General features: G+C 45.8%; 2 non-coding genes and 1 pseudogene across 3 annotated transcripts in view; 2 read left to right on the forward strand and 1 right to left on the reverse strand.

Moving 5' to 3' along the window:
- LOC144172347 (uncharacterized) overlaps window positions 1-15996 on the forward strand; it is a 58077-nt pseudogene that overhangs the window by 18272 nt on the left and 23809 nt on the right. Inside the window, exon 4 of the transcript XR_013323003.1 lies at window positions 7453-7641. The product of XR_013323003.1 is annotated as an uncharacterized LOC144172347 (transcript). The remainder of the gene's footprint in view (window positions 1-7452; window positions 7642-15996) is intronic.
- Window positions 9546-9618, reverse strand: Trnam-cau (transfer RNA methionine (anticodon CAU)). The gene has a single exon. It is a non-coding gene; the product is annotated as a tRNA-Met (tRNA).
- On the forward strand, window positions 11266-11338 carry Trnam-cau (transfer RNA methionine (anticodon CAU)). The gene has a single exon. It is a non-coding gene; the product is annotated as a tRNA-Met (tRNA).

Genomic DNA, 15996 nt, shown 5'->3' on the forward strand with positions numbered 1-15996 from the left:
AGGCTGCTCTGGCCCGGCAAAGGCGAAAAGGAGACCCTCCTTCGGGAGGGGACTCGCCGAGTAGCCTGAACCGGTGCCCAGGCATAGCTTCGGGGTCTGCTTAGTACATAGACAGGGGGTGGCGAAGCCCTGCGTGGCCTGACCCGCCTCCCCGCCGGAAATTTTCAATAAATGTCATTTTCTCTCTCTCTCTAGCAATGCACTCAAGTTAGAAGGGAAGCCAACCTTACGAAGATCGGTGTAAGCCTTGTTTTTGTAAACTGGCTTTCCCGCATTGCGCATTGCGCATTGCACTGCGAAGCCTCTTCATAAAGAAAAAAAAACTGCGACGAGAATGGGGCCCGATAACAACAACGCGAGTGTAATCGTCAGCGGCGTGCCGATGCTAATGCGGCGTCTCAAGAGTGCGCTCACGAGACGGCCCGGTAAGCCACGAGCGAGAACCGACTATGCATATCGCGAGTCGGAGAATGCCGTGAAGAGCAACTTAAAAAGGTTATAGGCCGCATACGTCAAGTTGCAAAGAGAATTTCTCACTCGTAATTTCGGCTCGAGCTCCAACATTTTGCGACAGACGGAGGTTCGTTAACGGCCTGACGGCAGACACGAAAGTCCGGCACCCAGTCGTCGGGATGCACCGCGTTAACACCCACAACGAATGCAACTTCGCTGGAAAACGACCTTCACAGAGCAAAATGGTCGATAATGTTTTTTTATGGAGGAAAGTTACTTTTTTCAACGACCTGCTACCTTCAGCGCATCACCCCATACCCTGTATGTTCTTATATCATACCGGCATATTTACTTCGGTTCAGCATTGTCTGCTCTGTTGGCATTATTGCCGTCCATTTGCTTTTATTCTACACGTCACGCGTCCTACATAAGCAGAGAAACATAAGAAATAAAGCCAAACACACCGATAGGGAGCGATGCCCCTAGCATATTTTAAGTATAAAGATTCGTTTACTGCTTTTTTTCTCCATATTCAGTAGAATACTTTTTGTGTGACGTCGTTTTTATACTGCGTTTTTTCTTAATTTCAGAACTGCTCCGTTTCCATGACCACACGCAATTTCTTAGAAGCCTTTACATTGTCCGGTGGTTTCGTTGATTGTGCTCATGTCATCCGTTTTCGCGTCCCTAATTACCTCAATCTGTTAACTGTATTATTTGGAGAAATTACATTAATTGAATTGGGGAAAATCTATTGAAGGAATTCCAACGTTTTACGCGTTAGTCGTCACGATAAGAACTGTTGTCGCATATCAGTACCGCTTTAGACTCTTGAAACGCTTCCGGGAGACGCGCTGATGGTTTCTTTTACCTGTACAAAAAAAATCCTCCGTGGGAAACCATATCAAAAGATTACCATTTTTCCCTCAAGAACGCTGAGGGAAGCGCGAAAGCTAACACAGCGTCGTTTAAAGTGTGTACAATCAATTTTCGCACCTTCAAAGACGTAAATCGGAAAACGAACTTATGCGGCGATTTTTCACGCAAAAAGTAAATGCATCTATACGAACGATCTAAGCGTATAGTGCTGATAGGTGGTTTATGAGATAAAGGTGCACTATTGTGCTTTTTCTTCATGGTTGATGCGTTATCTAGAAGCGTTCCTTTTTTGCGACTTTCTAGTAGCCGTTTTGACGGAATGGAACCCCAGATTTCAGGCACGCGCCGTGTGTCTGGAGAAAGTTATCAGAACTTTTCGGTCGACCAACCGGTCTATGGGGAAATGCGTTAGTTTTTTGACAGGACGCCATCGGTCCCACTGAAGAAGCTTTCGCTTTAATAAATTATTCCGCGGTCATTCCTTACATCACTCAGCCCAATCACAGGCTCACAGCGTCGATGATAGTCGTAATCATTATCATCGTGGTATAATACACCGCAGGCGCCGATTACACTGCGGAACGACGACAAAGTGCACATTCGGCTTATTTAGCACGCATTCAAATATCGACGTCAATAAGTCCCAAGCGAACGTTGATGTCTATGCCTATAAGCACATGCGAAACGGAGCACATAATAGAAACAGGCTCGGGACTAACTTGGCTACACGTGTGGCGGCTCGGAGCGTAAATGCACAGAACAATATTGCCAATGTTTAGTCCCCTTCACATTAAACATACAAATACACAAACATGACAACTTCTCTCCGAAGGCATGCCCTTATTGCAGAGTCCATCGTTGCCCACACGAGCCGCAAGTTTGCCCGCGTCCTTTCAGCACATTTCGCCCAGTTGTGAAACCCAACCTACTCCTCGCTACATCCTGATGCCCTGCGCGCCGTCCGCATACATCTATGTATACAGAACGCAACGAGGAAAAGAAGCCAAATCGAGCATCTGCCGCCGCACTCGCTTTCGCGTCTCCCTGCGCATGTAGTACGTGCTCCGGCAGTTTCGCTCGCGGGGAGTAGCGAGCAACCTGTTTCCCGTTTTTCTCACTGCCGCGAGACGACACTACGGCTGCGTGCAAACAGCTCCACAGGTCAACGCTTTCGGTGACTGCCTGGGATCGTTTGATGCTCGGTGCGTTGAACAGCAAACGGGTGAGAAGTTTTGTATCGCCTTTCATTCGCGTGTACGAAGCGGCGGCACTGCCAACCCAGTTCCATCCCATCAATTAGTGACAGAAATCCGACGCTGCCTGGTATCACAGTATCGGCTTATGGGGGCACCGGCCGAGTGACGTTATGGAAAGGCAGAATAACGCACTGACACTGTCCTGTCACAACAACCACTATTTCACCTGTAGAGGGAAGCGATCGCTGTGATCTGGAAACCACAGAGTTTCTTACTAATTTACACTATAAGGAAACCTGGCGCTACTGTATAGGCCAGCCGCGCTTCGGCGAGTGTGCTGCCATCAACTTTGGCCGTCGTGTGCCAGGTGGGAACGTTCCACTTGTCCTTGGTATGGTTCACCGAGAAGTTCGAAAGTAGCCCGTGGCTGCAAATACAAATATAATAATGTAACAGAGTATTTAAAGTTATATACTTTGAAAAGCGGAGCTCCGAAAGGAGCCTCATGAAAGGCGAACAACAAAAAGAATATTACAGTTTTTTGTTAATTTTGGTTCCAAGAGCGAAAAGAAGCCATGCGACTAGCCAAGCCAAGGAGGGAGACGCGGCTAGGCTCTGGTGGCGCCCATGGCGGCACGCGATTGCAGCGACAAATTTCCGTAGTATGGATGTGTCTCCGATTCGGATTGGCGGGGCTAAGGACCCGCGCACAGTGCTTTAGATTGGATTCGTCGGTTTTTGTCAGTTGGATTTACGGCAGGATTATGGACCCCCTATAGAGGTGAATTAGTGGCCGCCTTTCCACTCTTATCACCAGCTTCAAAGAAATAATCAAGAAATTTAAAAAAATGACGTTTTGGCGACCTTCCTAATACTATCCGGTGTATTTTGTATGACGTCACAGAATCTTGTATGGAAGCCACCTAGAAGCCACTGCCAAGAAGCATGTCCGGACGATTGCAGTGGGCCTGTAGCTACTTCCGTTTCATCGTGTCCATTGAATGCAAACGTTCAGTTAAAGCCACCCTGCGACGCTTCCTTCAACTTTTGTCGAAGTCTAAAATTCGTGCAGAGCGTAGTCAACCCTCACATCCAGTTCCTCGACTGGGGGAGGGGGGGTCGCAAAGTACCCCAGTCAAAAATTTACCGCTCTAGGCCCACCAGGGCTTTGAAACTTGCTGAAAATATTTTTCTCTCCTCCACGGTCTTGGCTTTCATCAACCGCTGAAATTACGTCATTACAGAGGTGTATCGGCTATTAGTTGCAGCAATGAATGGATTCCATAGCCACTTTAAAAAGTAAGCCACAAAAGCAAAGAAGAAACTGAAGGCGTATCTGCTCCGCCGAGCAAATCACGCCGTGCCACTTCGTGCTGGCGACAACTGTAGCTTCCACAATGCTTCCAGACGCGAAAGAAAGAGTAAAAGCGTTTATCGGAAGTGTTTCCGGGTCCCTTTAACCCGCTGACAACTATGTTTCGATTGAGTGATCGTATAGGGTTTAACGCGCCGACGCAACGCAGGCGATGAGCCGCGCCGTAGTGTAGGGCTCCGCACTAATTTTGACCACCTGGGGACCTTTAACGTGCACCGAAATATCGAACACACGGGCGTTTTTGCTTTTCGCCTCCATCAGAAAAGCGGCCGCCACGGCCGCGAATCGAAACCGCGACCTCGTGCTCAGCAGCGCAACGCCTTATCCGGCTGAGCCATCGCGGCGGGTGACAACTATGTTTCAGTGCGAGCCCATATTACGTCCCTCATGCCCGAAAATTTTGTTTTTCATTGTATCTTGCTTTATTCTTTGAATAAAGCAAGATATTTGCTTTATTCTTTGAATAAAGCAATTGTGTCTTTCGCGGCTGTAATTAAGATGAGAAAGTTACCAAAGGGTGATTCTTCTAAACTGAACAAAATTGTATTTGGCTTCAGGCCTCTGTAAGAGTAGGCATTGGGTTAGTTTCTACGGTAGCGAATGAAACGAACAACGCGTTAAAATGGCGCAGAAAGGCGAGATAAAAGCAAACATAAAAAGAACAAAAGTCAAGCTCGTTTAGTTGTATGCAGAGGAAAAAACAAACAATAATTGAAGGGGTGCGCGCTGTACCAACAGATGGCGTGCGAATCGTGTGAAGGCGGGAGAAATGGCTTGAATTGAACTAACTTGCATTTAATTCTTCACGAGAGTAACGAGACTGCAGAGGAGGAGCGTTGACCGGTAGAAGCGCAGAGAAGGGTGGCACAAATAAGTTTATCGTCTTTCAAGTCAAGTCAGCTCAAGTCAGTTTTTTACTTCGAGATAAGACTGGGTAGTTTCCTAGATGAAAGTTGCAAAAGTAGCTTTACAAAGCCCAAGAAACCTGTACAATGCTCAGTGGCGAGCGTAATCATGGAAATGCAAGTTTACACTTAAACGCAGTGAAATAGCAATGATACAACATAAAAAAATGAATAGCACATGCATTTATTTATTTATTTATCCACATTGTCATTACTGGCATTACAGTGGAGGGGTACATACAGGAAAAATCACAATGCAAGCGAAAAACAAAGTAACAACGTCCAATTTACACTAATACATGCGCCCACACATTTTCACAAAGCCTTCGCAAACGCTTCATTATCAACAATACTGACTGTTGCAGAAGGCAGGGCGTTCCATTCCCGGATAGTCTTGGGAAAGAAAGATAACTTAAACAACTCAGTTTTGCTGCGATATTCACGTACTTTATGGTTGTGGTCGTGTCGCTGCGATATGTAGTGTGGTGAAAGTAAATACTTCTCGCGGGGTATCCTAGCTTGATTGTAGTAAATATTATGAAATAACTTTAACCGCAACTTCTTCCTTCTTAGTTCTAGCAATTCCCACCCCAAGGACTCTTTTAAATTTGTCATACTTTGAAGTCTCGCGTAATTTCCAGAAACATAACGAGCTGCCAGGCTCTGTACTTTTTCTAATTTTGTTTTATCCATTGCTGTTGGCGGGTCCCCCACAGTGCATGCATATTCCAATACCGTTCTGACGTAGGTTTTATATAATAGCTCTCGTGAACTTTGGGGGAACTGTTTGGTGTTTCTACGCAGAAATGCCAACATACGACAAGCTTTTGAAGCTATAAAATCAACATGCAGATGCCAGCATAGGGTCGGAGTAAGGAAAACACCTAGATACTTAAATTCAGTAACAGTTTGCAAAGAGTACCCGTCTATAGCGTAAACACTTTTCAAGGCATTTCTTTTCTTCTTAAAACACATGTGTACAGTTTTTTTTTTTTTTAGGTTTAAAGTCAGGTGCCACTTGTGACACCACCGCTGAATGTTGTCCAAATCACGTTGTAAGCGCGGCTATCCTCGACATCTTTCACTTCTCGGTACACTACACAGTCGTCTAGGAATAAACGCATAGGGGAGCCTATGTTTCCCGTTATGTCATTTATATAGATCAAAAACAGCAAAGGCCCTAGGACGGACCCCTGCGGGACACCTGACGTAACACCAACCATATTCGACTTTGACCCATTTATACAAAATTCACAATATTTCATGCAAAGCACGCAAAAAACAGACAAGAAGATGCGATATTACATTTTTCGAAGGCCAGTCAAAACATATTTGCCAAAAAATCTTTACCACGAATCTCAAATTATGGAAATGGAGAAATAATCAAAGGGATGTTTGTTACAAATCTGAGGAATATTTCCGCACCTAATTGTGTATGAATTCGGCTATGGTTTGATGATTATTCAAAACAGAGTCAATGCTATGGACCAACATTTATAATTTATAATTGGTACGGAAATAGTTGATTTACCAGACATCATGATGTCGTGTTATTTGCGTTATCATAAGCCGTCCCATTAGGTTAGGAAGTATCTGATACTATAGCTGAAGAAAATAAGTATCTATACGGCGAAATTCATAAACGTACTCTATTTTAATTATGTTACGCCTTCAGCATAATGACATGATGACATCTGCAGTGAAGCAAGCACATACGCGAAAAATTTCTTAAGCATCCAGTACAGCAGGCATGGAGTGCATCATCCGTTAGTGCGTTTGGAGGGATCTATCCATTTCTATTTTATAATCTCGCGCCCTTTTCATTTCTTCTAAAACTGTCTAAACTATTTCTTTCCATCTACTTTGGCATGATACAGAAACCATGGTTGATAACATTGTATTTTTATGAATTTTTCGTAGTGGTTCTGTTATTACTGAGTTCATTTTTTTTAACTATGTTGTTTCCTTTTTTAGTGAGCACTTCTTTTTATTCATTGAATTTATTTTGAGTCTTTACCGTTTCCTGCTCTTCCTTTTTCAACGCTGCGCCGCCACCTATTCCTCCTGACAGTTTTTTTTTTAACTACGGGACTTCTCCCGTATTATCACTTGCACGCAATCTTCGAAAAAGGTCAAATAATATTACACTTAAACCTCAATTCCTATATTCCTAATACTTCCAGATCGGCAGTAACGTACTTTGCATACTTACACACCCGGCCTTGATACAACCCCACCCCACAGGCGTCTGTAGATAAGTTTTAGTTAATCAACCATTTCGTTCATTAGTTATTTTCCTAATACCTCCAGGTTAGGTGCAATGTGATTTGTACACTTCACCACCCTTATGCAAGACCGCACCCACTTGTGTCTAAATAAATAAATAAATAAATAAATAAATATTAGCCAGTTAACCAATTTGTTCATTAATAATTGATAAATAATACGCACAGTTAATTACTTATTTGTATACCTGAATACTGTTGTAATTAATAATAATTGGCTAACGGGGAGGGGATATTCTGTTCTGCATTGCGTTCAGTCTACTGTGACGTTAGAAGTGTCACTTGCACCGCGGAATTTTTTCACGAGATTTCCACGATATCCGAATCCATTATTTTTACGGTGCCGATGTATATGACAGGTGAGGAACAGGCCGGGCTACCCCGTGGAGCGCTGGCACCAGTGCCAGGACCGGTGCAACTCGACCGAGGGCGCAGTGTACGGGGGGTTCGAGGCCGGTTCTCCAACGCTCGTGGGCAGGGCGTACTACGACGCTCATTTCTCGCCGTGCAAGGTGGTCGCCGTCGGTTGCGTACTGCCCGGAGGACAGGTACTGACCGACACGTCACGGCACAGGATGTCACAGCAGCTGGCCTATGGCACCCACCTACTCGCGTACGCAGGGGCGTACTCCAATTTTACGAAATTTACGAAATGTCGTATATTGGCGAAATTGCCGAAATTCCGTAAATTTTACGAAATTTACGAACCGTCGTTTTCGTTATGATTAGATACATAAAATGGCTGCTGCTGTAATGAATGAATAGGAAATACATCCTAATTCGTATGAGATTTCAACCCGGGTCTTCAGGGTGAGAGGCGAAGGGGAGGTCGCGGGCTCGATTCCCGGCCGCGGCGGCCGCTTTTCTGATGGAGGCGAAAAGCAAAAACGCCCGTGTGTACGAGATTTCGGCGCACGTTAAAGATCCCCAGGTGGTCGGAATTAATCCGGAGCCCTCCACTACGGCGCGCCTCATCGCCTGCGTTGCGTCGGCGCGTTAAACCCCGCAATCAATCAATCAATACAACTGCGCTATCTCTACTCGTTGACACTGATTGAACAAAAGTTTAGAATAGTGCATGTCGCGGGACAAGTGAACAGGACGTCTATATCACCCGCTTACTCGCATACGCAGGGGCGTGCTCCAATTTTACTAAATTTACGAAATATGGTAAACTGGCGCAATTATCGGAGTTTACGAAATATTACGAAATTTACGAAATTTTACGAAATTTTACGAAATTTGCGATTTCGCGTAAATTTTACGAAATTTACAAACCGCCATTTTTGTTATTATGACATACATAAAATGGCTGCTGCTGTAATGAACGAATGGGAAATGCATCTTAATTCGCACAAGGTTTAAACCCGGGTCGTCAGAGTGAGATGCGAAGGCGTTACCATTGCGCTATCTCTACTCGTTGGCACCGGTTGAACGAAAGTTGCAGAATAGTGCGCGCGTGATACGCGAACGTGATGGCTCGTGAGCGGAGCAGGTGCACCCTAACAGAATGGCAAGTTGGGCGAGTTGGTGTTAATTCATCTTGAAAACAGGCGCGGAAAGACGTTGACTAAGAAGATAAATACACAGGACACACAGAACACAGGACACAGGACCCACAGGACACACACAGAAATACACAGTTGCTAGAAGCGCGTCGTCCTGTGTATTTCTCTTCTTAGTCAACGTCTTTCCTCGCCTGTTTTCAAGGTGCACCCTAGTCGCGCTGAACTCTCTGATCCTGAGGAAGCTGTAACGTGTGTTACTAGTCAGATTGTCGAAGTAATTCGCGCCAAAACATGGAGAAACGAAAGCGAAGAAAGAGATGCAAATGCAATGTAGCAACTAAAAGTCACTGGTAGGCAAAGCCAGGCTTTCTCCTTCAAAGAACGTATAACCCCCATTATTATTATTTATTTTTTTCACCGCAACAGGAGGGGTGGAGGAAACTCCGCATATCCCCAAATTGTGACGATCCAATAATTGTTTCTGGGTCGCCAGCTCCACACCCATCATATGCGGTTCGATGTACGTTCGCACCCCGATGCTCGGCCATTTTGCAAATTTACTTGCACCAAACAATCGGGAATTTATGTAGAGTGCGGCATTACGCCGAAGTTTTTACTTTAATAAATAGGAAGTACCTGTTGGGGATAAGCATCTTATAAAATTTTGCGCATTGGGAGCCTCTCTTACGTCTCTGGTAGTCGCTATAGACTCCGTGGATCGCTTGTTCACGAAAAAACACAAACATCGCCGCGACACAAGCAATGAAAATTTTAAGCTCGTTAAGAATTAAGAATTATTTAAGAATCTTGCTGATAATAAATTAAGAATAAAGAATCTTGCTGAGAATAAATTACGAATTTATGGAACTTAGTGATGGCAAAACGACACTAAAAAAACGTTCTCTGGAATGCCAACGTTGAAAGAAAAAAAAAAGCACACAGCCTGCCCCGGGTGAGGCTCGAACTCACGCCCTTCAGATTATGAGACTGACGCGCTGCCTACTGCGCTACCGAGGCGGTTGGGCGCCCGTGTCACCGCGGTACTAACCATGAAATGGCGCTAACAGAATTCTCTTTAGGCTAATCTAGACGCTAGGCTAACCCAATACCAGAGAGGGTCATATTTTACTTAATTGAGTTCAGTAAATTAACTTAAAGGAGCCATGAAGAGAAAACGCAAGTTTGGTTCATTAAAACAATTGCCTCGTTAGAACCATACTGACACCACTTTTAATGTAAACTTCGCTGAAATAAGCTACATGATTAGGAAAAAAGGGAATGGCCATGCGACCCAGTAGCTCATATCCCGCAACAGAACCTATGATGTCATACCAGACAGCTCTGCGATTGGCGGAGGGCGGAAAAAGCAAACGCAAATTAGGCAAAGCTTATAAGCTTGCCCAACGAACTATTTCCGCTTAAATGCAGGGCACATTCTTTTGAGAGCCTTAAGAATGGTGGGACAAACAGTGGAAATTACGAAAGCACATGTAAACATAGAAGTATCGATGCGAAAGCTGCAATTGGTACTGCGCGCACTATGCTTGGTTTAGCTGCTCAGGACTGCGGGGCTTTGGGGTTGTTTCAGACAACACTGACCGATTGACGCAAGCGACGATGTCTTACGTGACTGTATTTGTCGAGCGAGCACCATGATTCACGAAACGATGTCTCCATAAACAAAACAAGCCAGGTACAAATACGTTCACCAACCAAACGCAGAAAACGGCTTGCCGCGGTGTGGTGGCGCCATCTAGGTTCACTAACGGTAAACACGGCCCTGTGATGTCATTGCAGACACGAAAACACACGATTTAGCGGAAAAATCAAAATTTTAACTTCAAAGTAATTAATTTCTCAGTGAATAAAGCATCGTTTGCATTCGGACAAGCTCTGGGGGCACTATAAAACACGAAATCTTTCGAATAAGACAAACTTGTGTTTTGTCTTCATGGCTCCTTTAAAGCAGTACAACTTGCTAATGATGGTAATGAATAAACTTCGAGTCGAGGTGCTGGTTTTAGGGCACCCACCCGGTGGGAGGCTTCCTTAGTCCGGGATGCCTTGGGCTATGCTGGCCATCCGTGCCCTATAAGTCTTTAGAACTTGCTAAGTATTAAGAAATATTCTGATCTGTCCAAATTTATTTCTTGGATTACAACCAACGTTCTCTGGGGTCACAACTGCACTGTGTCATGGAGGCGGTGTACGTGAGCGTGTGCTGTAGCACATCACGAAGTATTCGCTGGCACCCAATTTGTTTTACGTATTTCTGACGGAGTATTTATTTATTTATTTATTTATTTATTTATTTACTTCGTGCGTACTGTGGACGACAGTATGTCTATTAGAATAAATTCATTTCGATAAGTCAGCTTCCAGCTTAATCTTGTTTATTTTAACTCGCACAATGTAGAATGTGGTTCCAGTAAATAAATTTTCAAAGTGCGGTTTTAGATATATTGGACCATCGCAAAAACTTTGCGTACGTTCGGTAATTTAGGCCAACAGTTTCGGATAGAACTAAGGAAATTCCGGTACTTATACATTAGAATAACACAAAAAAGGTGCTACTTGCATTATATAATAAAGTAACACAAAAGTGATGCTATCCGCATTCCCACATTCGCAATTGGAGGCGCGCTAACAGGGGCCCCTCCAACCGCCTCGGTAGCGCAGTAGGCAGCGCGTCAGTCTCATAATCTGAAGGTCGTGAGTTCGATCCTCACCCGGGGCAGGCGGTGTGCTCTTTTTTTTTTAAGCTGGACGTTGTAATTATGATCTTTCTCGCATTGGCCGGTATTACCTACCGAATGCTCCACTTACCGCAACAGTGGCATAAATTTTAATTACCTATGGCGTCTTCATTTGCATATATCCCGACATTGTTTTCTGAAAAAAATAATGCCCAAAACTAACGGTAAACCTCTTACTGTGGCCATTCGACACAGACTTAAGTAGAAATACCCGCATGTAGTTTTCCCCGAACAGTACCTGGCAGACTTATATTCGAGTTAAAGCCTGTCCTTGTCATTGTGGTGCGCCGAATTCGTTTGAGTTCAGTTGCAGATAGCGTTTTGGGTTTTTAACCTCACTCTACAAAGGTCCGCGAAAGCCGAGGTCTGTTTGCGGCTTCGCCGAGTTGTAACAGCTGGAGAAGTGAGGACGTTCTGCTGATTGTGTGCGCGTTCCTGAAGGCGGACACCTGACGTCACCGAGCACCTGTTGGATGCTACGCACGTCATGTGCCCAGCGTTCGCTATCTGGGGTCGCGCAAATGCGATCTGGACTCTAAAAGTAATGGAAGCCTAGTACACAGACGCATGCTTCGGTAATTGGTGAACATGGAAAAGCTCCGGGTGAACCTTATAGCGCTTTCCATTGGGCGAACAGGAGCACTTCTAACTGCACCCAAAGTACTCTCGCGAGTTCTGGCGTCTTCCAGTGGTCGGGCAGGAGCAGGGGCGTTGTGTTTCATTGGTCGAGGAGGAGCACTTTTTTGGCGCCGAGAGCAGCCGAGAGCAGTTCTCGGTGCTCCGTCGCCAGCGGCGGAGTAACAGAGAACGCCGAGGAAGTCACATGACCTCTTTTACGTCATTTCTGGTTTTATCCCCGGGTTGCGGAGGAAAAATGACGGAATCCAGCAGCCGCGATAGTCGCTCAGTGCGTACGGCAGCAGCTATGCGCGGCCGTCTGGACGATGCTGCTACTTTTAGATGATGAAAGCACCACAGATTCAAGCGCAAACTCATCATCGGACAGCAGCAGCAGCAGCGACGACGACGACGATTTGACATTGCATGAGTTTATGTTCGAGCCCCTGTTCACCCCGCCGGAGCAGCGACCGAAGGTAGAGTCGTATCTGGAAAAGACGGCAGATGCTTTTATCGTTCGCAGCTAATTTTTGGAAGATACGATGGTGACCCTATCATGGACATGCACATCCGCTCGGCTTCTTCATTCGTCGCCATGCGGAAGGCAGACACAAAACCACCGGCACGTATCTGGCAAAACTGGCGAGGAACAGCGTGCGGACAACACGAGCGCGCGAAATGCTCCGGGAAGCGAGAGCGGGAAAAGTTTGGTCACATGACTCTTGACATCCCGCCCTCCCCCTCTTTTCACTGCTCCCGGAGCAGCAAGAATGTTTCATTCGCGGAACGAAAGCACACGTCCCCGTTACTCCCGTGTGCTGCTCTGGCTGCTCGCTCCACTTGCTCCTGTTCTCCCAATGGAATTCGCCATTACTTCGCTTGTACCAAACTTCGCGGTACCAATATGCAGCGATGGCGTAGCAGTAGAGCACCCGCCTCGCGTGCTCAAGGACCGTGGTTCGAATCCCGGTGCCGGACAATTCCCACCGGATTAAAAAGAAAATCCGCGTACTGATGGAATTGCACAAAGGGGCTTGGGGTGCAGCCTGACCCCGGCGACCATTGCCGGTAATGCACTCCCTCACCAGAGCAGGACTGGCCACCCTGGTGTAGTAACGGCCACAACCTCCCATGAATACGCCAATTAACCCTCGGCCTTCAGTCCCCAGCGGCTGCGAAGCAACTGACCACGGCGGCGGTCAGACTTGTGACGCAGCTGAGGGTGCTAATAATCCCTGGATCCGGACAGGCCGCCAATGGAATCTGAACCTGGCAACGTTTAACGCGCGAACCTTACCTAGCGAAGCAAGTCTCAAGGTGTTGCTCGAGGAATTACAGGGCATTAAATGGGATGTAATAGGGCTTAGCGAGGTTAGGAGGGCAGGCGAAGCGTTTACGTTGCTGAAAAATGGACACGTCCTATGTTACCGTGGTCTAGAGGACAGGAGAGAACTGGGAGTGGGATTTCTAGTCAATAAAAGCATAGCTGGCAACATAGACGAATACTATAGCATTAACGAAAGGGCAGCAGGTCTTGTAATTAGGCTCAATAAGAGGTACAAGCTCAAGGTGGTGCAGGGCTACGCGCCCACATCCAGCCAAGACGACGAAGTAGTGGAACGCCTCTATGAAGATGTGGAATCGGCAATGGCTAAAGTAAAAACACATGATACCGTAGTTATGGGGGACTTCAATGCTAAAGTAGGCAAGAATCAGGCTGGAGACAAGGCAGTTGGGAACTATGGTCGGGGCTGTAGAAATAGCAGGGGGGACCTACTAGTTGAGTTTGCAGAACGGAATAACCTACGCATAATGAATACCGTCTTCTGTAAACGGGAGATTCGGAAGTGGACCTGGAGGAGCCCGAATGGGGAGCACAAAAATGAAATAGACTTCATATTATGCGATACCCCTGGCGTCGTGCAGGATGTGGAAGTGCTCGGAAGGGTAAGGTGTAGTGACCACCGTATGGTAAGATCTCGAATTAGGCTAGATTGGAGGAGGGACCGCAACAAGCTAGTACGAAAGAAGCCGATAAATGAGCTAACAGTAACACGTAAAGTAGAAGAATTCAGGATCGCGCTGAAGAACCGATATTCCGCCCTTAACGAGGAAGCCGAGCCTACGACACAGGAAGCCAGCGACAACCTTACACGCATTATCACGGAGTGTGCAGTAGAAGTCGGGGGCACTATGGCTAGACGGGATACTGGTAAACTTTCACAGGAGACGAAAGATCTAATCTGGAAACGGCAAACCATGAGAATCTCTACCGCAGCTGACAGAATAGAACTAGCCGAGCTCTCGAAGTTAATCAATAAGCGTAAGACAGCTGACATACGGAAGTATAATATGGAGAGGATCGAATACGCTGTAAAGAACGGAGGTAGCCTGAAAGCAGTGAAGAGACGTCTTGGCGTGGGGAAAAATCAGATGTATGCACTTAAGGATAAGCAAGGCAATGTCATCACAAATAGGGATAAAATAGTCACAGTGGCCGAGGAGTTCTATAGGGATCTGTACAGTAGCCGGGACATACAGGATAATGCCGAACGAGACAGTAGTTCAGAGGAGATAGACATCCCACCAGTAACGACCGAAGAAGTAAGGAAGGCTTTTAAAGAAATGAAAGGGGGCAAAGCACCTGGTGAGGATCAGATAACAGCAGACCTCTTGAAGGATGGCGGAGAAATTGTACTTGAAAAACTGGCAAACCTGTATACGCAATGCCTAATGACCGCAATGGTACCGGAATCTTGGAAGAACGCGAACATCATCCTAATCCATAAGAAAGGCGACATGAAGGACTTGAAAAATTACAGGCCGATCAGCTTACTATAAGTCGTCTATAAGGTATTTACCAAGGTAATCGCTAACCGAATATCTGCAACCTTAGATTTCAGTCAACCTAAAGAACAAGCAGGGTTCCGTAAAGGTTATTCAACAATAGACCATATTCACACGATCAATCAGGTGATAGAGAAGTGCGCTGAGTATACTGAACCCCTATATATAGCCTTCATAGACTATGAGAAAGCATTTGACTCGGTCGAAACCCTAGCAGTCATTCAGGCATTACGGAACCAGGGGGTAGATGAGCATTGTGTAAGAATACTAGAGGATATCTACAATGGGTCTACAGCTACCATCATCCTCCATAGGGAGAGCAGTAAAATATCTATATGGAAGGGTGTCAGACAAGGAGACACAATCTCTCCAATGTTATTCACAGCATGCTTACAAGAAGTATTCAGAACGTTGGATTGGGAACAGATGGGAGTAAGGGTTAATGGAGAATACCTCAGTAACCTCAGATTTGCTGATGACGTTGCCTTGCTAAGTAACTCGGGGGACGAATTGCAAAGCATGCTTTCCGCACTGGGCGAACAGAGTAGAACCGTGGGCCTGAAAATTAATATGCAGAAAACTAAAGTAATAATCAATAACCTCGGGACAGCACAGCAGTTTGAGATAGATGGCGAGGCAGTGGAAGTGGTAAGCGAATATATATACTTAGGCCAAGTTGTGACCCCAGATCCCAACCATGAGGCAGAGATAATTAGAAGGATCAGAATGGGGTGGGGTGCATATGGCAGACATTCTCAGATAATGAATAGCAGCCTATCATTGTCGCTTAAGAAGAAAGTGTATGACAGCTGCATATTACCGGTACTCACCTACGGGGCAGAACCTTGGAGGCTCACTAAGAGGGTTCAACTTAAATTGAGATCGACTCAGCGGGCAATGGAGCGGAAAATGATAGGTGTAACATTAAGGGACAAGAAGAGAGCGGAGTGGGTCAGGGAGCAAACTGGTAGAAATTAAGAAAAAGAAATGGACGTGGGCAGGGCATGTAATGCGAAGGCAAGATAACCGCTGGTCATTAAGGGTAACAGAGTGGATCCCTAGAGAAGGCAAGTGTTGCAGGGGGCGGCAGAAAATTAGATGGGCAGATGAGATCAAGATATTTGTGGGGATAAATAGGTCACAGTTGGCACAGGACCGAGATAATTGGAGAATA

The sequence above is a fragment of the Haemaphysalis longicornis genome, unplaced genomic scaffold, assembly GCF_048455015.1.
Source record: "Haemaphysalis longicornis isolate Haplotype H1 unplaced genomic scaffold, Haemaphysalis longicornis Haplotype H1 scaffold_20, whole genome shotgun sequence".
Lineage (NCBI taxonomy): Eukaryota > Metazoa > Arthropoda > Arachnida > Ixodida > Ixodidae > Haemaphysalis > Haemaphysalis longicornis.